Consider the following 7,354-nt stretch of genomic DNA (forward strand, 5'->3'; position numbering starts at 1 on the left):
TATTTTAATGACCTTTCCATTAAATTTTAGTATTTATATTGTCTACCTCTATGGACTCTTTCTACGATAATTTATCGTTCCTTCTCAGTTACATTTGTTGTAATTATTTTTCTTATTTGCATTTAAAAAATAAGTTTGCTATTATCTTAACATCTTCAAATTCAAATTTACATATACTGTTTGTTTTCCTCTTTTGTATTTCTTACTGATTCAGGTTTGGAAAGTGATTTCAAAGTCAGATATATGTTCTTCTATAATTTTGTTTTCATTCTCTGGTTTTTGTTTTTTAATATAAATATTGACTGTTTTAGAATTTTAGTGTTTCTTATGAGGTGAAACTAAAGATCTTTCTTTAGTTCTATAGTATCAAAATTAACAAAGAAAATCAGGGGGCATTTGAGATCTTGCTTCAGGCAATTGTCATCAGTTTTGGCTTAAATGACTCATAAAAATTCTCTTAAAAATATATATATATATATCTCCCATTCTGTGTAATCATATTTATAATCCTTAAGTGACTTTCCTTAAACACTGATCTACTCTATTTTTTAAGTAAGGTGATATTTTAAATAACGGCATCGTTTTGAAATGTAAGGAATACATGAAAAATATTAAATTCCTTTGGAGAAACATGATTAAAAATAGAGTGTGATGTCACCATCCGCTATCTGCATCAGCTAAGTGATGAAGGCAGAGAGCAAATCTGGTTAAACTGATCCAAACAATGCACGATAGCTGGTGAGCGTGCGATGTTTTTAAAGACCTGCAAGATTAAGGGAGTAGAACAGCATGAGTAATGCGCAGCTGGGAGGATCCATGATACATCTCTCCCCTCAGCTGGGCTGCCTCTGCCATCAGTGGCGTTCATGCGAGATTGACCTGCTTTGATGAATACTTTGCAATAATAATAGGTCGACCCATTTAATCAAAATGGCCACATTTATGATAGGAATGATCGCAAAGGGTGATTAATCGTTCGCATGTCGGAATATTCAGGTATCGATTTCCTTTCTCCTGTTTTAGACAACAGCACCCAGTGCGAGAAAGCCTAGAGATGGGTGCAGAAAACGGGCTGAGAACCACACGGGCCTCTGAAACCCCGACGAGTGTCTCGCTCAACAACACCGCGAACGGAATCCGATGATAAATCACAGGGCAGTGAAAGCTTATTGCCCCTTATTCAGTGTCCTACGGCTGAAAACATGCACCGTTTCCGAGAGATGCATTCATGAGGGGTTTTGAGGTAAAGAGGATCATGTCAGCTGGGACTTGCCCGATAAGCATGATCTGGGACCGACACACTGGGGTCTGTTACTCTCAACACCTAACTCGAGCTGGGCCCCTGGAGGGCAGGCACCCAGCTCCGTGGATTTTCATGCTAGGCCCTCAGCGTTCTGAGGATTTGCATTAGTGAGACAAATGGCTAATTCACAGCAGCCAAATGGCGCACATTTCATGATTGAAGACAAGGCTCCCCGGACCAGGCTTCGTTTATTTTCCCTGAATGAAATATGGGTGGATTTATATTTTTTCATTACTACATAAATACAGGCAGTTTATAAAATGCAGGAAGAATTAAGCAAGTTAAATCTCCCATTCCAAGACTGTGAAAGGAATTTTCCTGTTCTTTCTTTCTTCATAAAAAGCACAAGCCACCATGTAATGATTTAAAGAACAAAACCTATTTCATTGCATTATTTAAAAAGGGGAAATAAACAGAATCTGGCACATCCACTCGTTAATTCAGCTGGAGTTATATCCTTGGTTTCTGAAAACAAAGGCTACTCTAGAGACTTGAAGCACTAATCGTTCCAAGTTATTGATTATTACTGGAGATGGCGTTTGAATCGTAACGTCAAAATTGTCGTTTTAGTACACGTAACTTTACCGTAAGTTTTTCAGAGATCAGACTCTCATAGCCTCTGTTCATTCAGCCATCCTGTAGATACTTTGGTGCCTGCTTCGTGCCAGCCGCCATGTGGGATTTGGTGTAAACGAGATAGAGGCTCCGCCCCGTGGAGCTGGCTGCGTCAGGCAGCCCAACCCTGGTCCCCACCGACACCTGCCTGCCGTGCTCTGTTCTGTGCGGTCCTCCTCCGTTAGCATGGGATGGAACCAATGACCCTTTTCAAGCAAACAGGAACTGGTGAACGTGGAGCCATGTCACTCCCAAGGTTATGTACAGGAGACTGTGGCATCTACGTTGGGTGTCCTTTCTCACTCGTGGCCTCACTGGTTCGGCGAGAAGCCACCTGCCATGCTGTCGGCGGCCAGAGAAAAGGCCACATGGGAAGAAATGAATGTCCCAGCAAAGACAGTAAGTATGTGTGGGGCATCGACTCCCCGGCTGAGCTTGAGGTGGCTGCCGCCCTGGCCAGTGACTCTGCTGTAACCTGTGAGATACCCGGAGCCAGAAGCTCCAGCTGAGCTGCGACCAGACTCCTGACCCACAATAACTGTGACATAAATGTTGTCGTCCAAGGTTGCAGCTCTGGGGCAATTTTCTAAGCAGCAATAGATAATTTGCATCTTACATGCTGGTGGCAGAATCAGGTAATACACAAAAACATAAGGTGTCATCTGCCAGGTCGACCTGGCTGCTTTTGAGCAACATAACTGTCACGTTCGTTGGCGTACTTTTTTGTAAGTCTCTTTTTTCTTTTTTCTTTTCCAGCCTCTTGGAACTGTTGATTTATAGTTTTTTGTAAATCTGAAAAAAAAAAAAAGTCAAAAAATTAAATTGAAAAATTTGAATTTGAAAACTTAAAGATGAAAAGATTTCCAATACATTTTCTGCCCCCATTATTGCTTTGCAGACTCGATCCATCCATGGGCCTGATCAACATCGTCCTACAGCTGACACCTGCTTTATTCCTTTTGCAAATTCATTTTTGTCCCTGTGTTTTATTTTGGAGAGCATCTCTTTCTAAGTCTTCGTGTTCACTAGTCTTTCTTTTGCAAAGTTGAGTCGACTTTTAATTCTATCCAGGAAATCTTATATGTCATACATTTAAAATTTTACCTCTTGAAGTTTGATTAGCGTCTTTTTATGTCTTCTATGTTTTCACTTGACTTTTTTAACATATGGAAATAAAGTTAAAATAACTGTTTTACTATATTTTCTACTAATTCTCACATCTATATTTGTGTTGGTTTCATTTTAATCGACTGATGGATTGATTTAACTCCTTATTTTTATGAGTTATTTCCTCCTTCTATTGCACATGCAGTAGGTTTTTAATGACTACCAGAGTTTGCGAACTTTGACTTGTGCGCTTAATTTTTTTACTACTATAAATATTCTCAAACTTCATTCTGGAAGCAGTTCAGTTGCTGGGCAACAGTTTGACTTGGGGTCTTTGAGACGTTTCAGGTCCCACCCCAGCGGTGCCCCATCTGGCGACACCTTCCCCTAAGGACAGCGTGGGCCCTTCCTTGTATCTGTGGGGTGCTCAGCGACACAAGGTTTTCCAACCTGGCTTATGAAGGGAGTCGCCGTTCTCAGCCAGACCAGTGCTCACCCTTCCAGGCGGCTCTTTCCCTGGCCTCAGGGTGTCCCCTGGGTGTGTGTGCTGCCGGGGATTCAGCTGGATGCTCCCCGGGCCTCGTGCAGGACACCGTGTGGCTTCCTCTCCCCTGGGACCCCGTCTCGTGAATTGGATCTCCTCTGCTTTCCCGAGACTCTCGTCCCTCTCTGCACAATCAGGGGCTCTGCGGGGCTCCTTCTGAGCTCTTGGGCACCCCTCGCTGCCCTGTGGCTCATTCAGGGCAATAAGTTGGGCGACCGCAGGGCTGGCTTCCTCCGCCTCCCTCCCTCCCCTCTTGTCTGATAGCATGGTCTTGCCAGCCTTTGCCTGATATATTTTAGCTGTGAAAGGTGGGCTGGAGGGCGGGGGGCGGGGGAGGGGGGATAAATCTGGTCCCCGTCACTCGTCTTGGTCAGAAGTCCAAGCATGATCCATGTTCACTTATTTTATTTTTAATTAAACTTTTAATTTAGATTTAATTATAGATTTGCATTCAGTCGTAGGAAATAACGCAGTGATCCCATGCACGCTTTACCCAGTGTCTTCCAACGGTGACATCTCATGTCGCCCTGGACAGTCTCACAGTCGGAGAACACACCTCGACTCTGTCACTGTCACCCTCCTGTAGCTGCATCAGGCTCCCTTCGCCCTCCCGTCTCCTCCTTAACCCTGGCAGACACAAACCTTTCCGGTTTGTATAATTCCGTCATTTAAGAAGTGGTAGTGGAACCACGCAGCGTGTCAGCTTGGGGGATTTGCTTTTTCATCTGGCATACTTCTCAGGGTCGATGTATCCGTTTGTTTGACCGCTCACCAGTCGGGGGAGGACCGGGGCATCCCAATTTGGGGCTACTGTGCACAAAGCTGGACATTCATGTACAGCAGCTCCTCAAATAACGCCGTTTCCTGCAACATCCTTCCGTTATAATATCAATAAAATAAAAATAAAATTTAAAAAAAAACAGAAAATCTGATTCCCAGCCAGGGCCACTGTCTTTTGTTGTTGTCATTACGTTTCATTTAGTCATGCGCAGTGACATCTTTGTGGTTTTAATTAATGGATAATGACATTGAACTTTTTAATGTGCTTATTTGTCTTCCATATATACTCGGTTGTGTCCTTTGTCCATTTTCTAGTTAGATGGTTGCAATGGAATTCACAATCTATTTTTGAGTCAACATTTTGTATGAAGTACGAGATTTAGGTTGAGGTTTGTTTGTTTTGTTCTATTGTATTCATAAATATCTATCATCATTTATTGAAAGTCTATCTTTCCTCCATTGAAATGACTTTGCGCCTTTGCAAAAATCAGAGAGACATATTTATGTGGTTCTATTTTAGAATTCTTTATTCTGTTCCATTGATCTGTTTATCCCGTCATCAAGATCGTGGAATCTTGATTATAGTAACTCTTTAATAAGTCTTAAAATTTGATAAAGAAACTCCACCTCTTTACTTAGAAATAGCTTTAGCTTAGATTTTTTATTTAAAACATTGATTATGCATTTAATATTGTAAATTTTTCTTTTAGTATTGTTTAAACTGTATCCCAAAGATTATTCTAATTTAACTTCTCATATAAATTTTAAATTTCTCTTTCCCATAACTACATAATATCTCATTATATATTTTGATAGGAATGTGATAAAACCATATAACAACTTCAGAAAAATGAGCATCTTGTGAATATTGGCTATTCCAATCAATGGGTGCGTTTGTTAGAGCTTTGGTTTCTTTTATTAGTCTCGTGTAGTTTTCAGCATACAGATCCCGTATATTTCTTAGACTTACACCCAAATGCTTTATTTGGTAAATGATAATAGGTGGTATCGTATTTTTAATTTGTGTCATATACCCACTGCTAATATATAGAAATTATATTAAATTGAATTTTGAATGTTTATCTTATATTCCACAAACTTGCCGAACTCTATATTAGTTCTAGGAGTATTTTTGTAGACTTATTGCCATTATTCTACCTGGATAACCATCTGAAAGTGGAATGTTTTATTTACTTCTTTCTCTACTTTATTGCACTGGCTAGAACTTCCACTTCCCTATTAAATGAAGGTAGTAATAGTGAATATCTGTGCCTTGTCCAAGATCTCAGGGGAAAAGGATATTCAGTGTTTTATTATTGAGTATAATATTACCCGTAAGTGTTTGGCAACTTTTTTTTTATCGAGTTGGAGAAGTCCCCTCTTCTTTTATTTTTCTGGGAGTTTTTATCACGAGGTGGTGTTCAATTGTGAATTTGTCTCTTTTCCAATTTTTCAGTTCAGCTTTTGCTTTACACGTTTTGCAGGGCTGTCGTCTAGCTCATGCGTGTTGGGGGATACTAAGTATTTCCGGTGCATCCACACTTCCTCGTTACGTAATACATATCCCCTTATTTTGGTTTAGTGTGTTCTTTTTCCTTCATGATGCTCTAAGTATTTTTATCAGTTTTTTCTTTTTGATTTAGAGAACTTTCTTCAGCCATCCTTTTATGTATGGTCTTCTGACCAAATACAATAAAACAACAACAACAACAATAATAATAATAAATAAATAAATAAATAAATTCCTTCATTTATTTGAGAATGTCTCGATTTCCTCTTCATTCCTTAAGGGTATTTTCACTGGATGGAGAGTTCTGAATTGATAGTTCTTTTCTTTCAGAATTTGAAAAATGTGCTGCTTTCTTCTGGCCTTTAAGGTTTGGGGTGAGAAATTCCCTGTCACTTGATTTGATTTTTCCTGTAGGTAAGCCATTGTTTCTCCCGCACTGATTTCAATATTTTTTTATTCGTATATAGTTTTGTTTTTTTTTTTAATGCCTGCAGCACCTGGTCTTCCTAGGTGGTCTCCCATCCAAGGACTAACCAGGCCCCACCCTGCTGAACTTCGGAGATCAGAGGAGATCAGGTACGTTCAGGGTGGCGTGGCCGCAGCCTTGTCTGTTGTCTTTAAGTGTTGGACTGAGTCTCAGTTTAGATTTCTGTCATCCTGTTTATGCTTCACTTAGTTTCTTGAATCTGTAATCTAACATCTTTCACCACATTTGAGAAGTTTCAGCCAGGTTTTTAAAGTCCTTTTCGCCCCTCCCACTTTCTCTTTGCTCTGGAATTTCGATGACGTGAATGTGTATCTTGCTATAGTCCCTCCCACTTTTGCTTGGAGAACCAGTTCTCCTACCCTAATTATTTTAATTTTTTTAGTCTATTTGTTCTCTGTTGCTCAGATTAGGCAATTTCTAGTGTTCTGTCTTCAAGTTCACAGATTCTTTCCTCTCTCACCTTGTTTGTGTGTCCTCCAACATTTGTATGTTGGAGACCTACCCTGTATTTGGAGATGGGGTCTCTCAGGAAGTATTAGGGTTAATGAGGGCACAGCAAAAGCATTAGTGTCCTTATAAGAAGTGCTACAAACAATTCTCTCTCTCTCTCTCTCTCTCTCTCTCTCTCTCTCCCCATCCTCCTCCATTCCTCTTCCTCTCTCTTCTCCCCATCCCTGAGCTTGGTCATTGTGACAGGCCTGTGAGAACTTATAGAGGAGGTAGCTGGCTGCAAGCTATGAATAGGGGCCTCATCAGAAACTAAGCCAGCTAAATTCTTGATTTTGGACTTCCGACCACCAGAACTGTGAGAAACAAATTTCTGCTGTTTGAGCTGCCTAGTCTGTGGTATTTTGTTAGACAGCCTGAGTAGATAAAGACACCCCTCCATCTTCCTGTTGAAAATGTCTGTTGGGTGGTTTAATTAGTTATTTCCACGTGGTTATGGATGCAAGCATGCACTGAAGTCACGTAGCAGAGAACAGCTCACGACTAATGCCCGTTCGCAAT

At 40.6% G+C, this 7,354-nt stretch overlaps 1 pseudogene; it reads right to left on the bottom strand.

Annotated features, from left to right (window-relative positions):
- Positions 1–6,344: 6,344 nt before the first annotated feature.
- Positions 6,345–6,463, bottom strand: LOC120618415 (uncharacterized; annotated as a pseudogene).
- Positions 6,464–7,354: the final 891 nt, after the last annotated feature.

The sequence above is a fragment of the Pteropus medius genome, unplaced genomic scaffold (genome assembly GCF_902729225.1).
Source record: "Pteropus medius unplaced genomic scaffold, Ma_sr-lr_union100, whole genome shotgun sequence".
NCBI lineage: Eukaryota > Metazoa > Chordata > Mammalia > Chiroptera > Pteropodidae > Pteropus > Pteropus medius.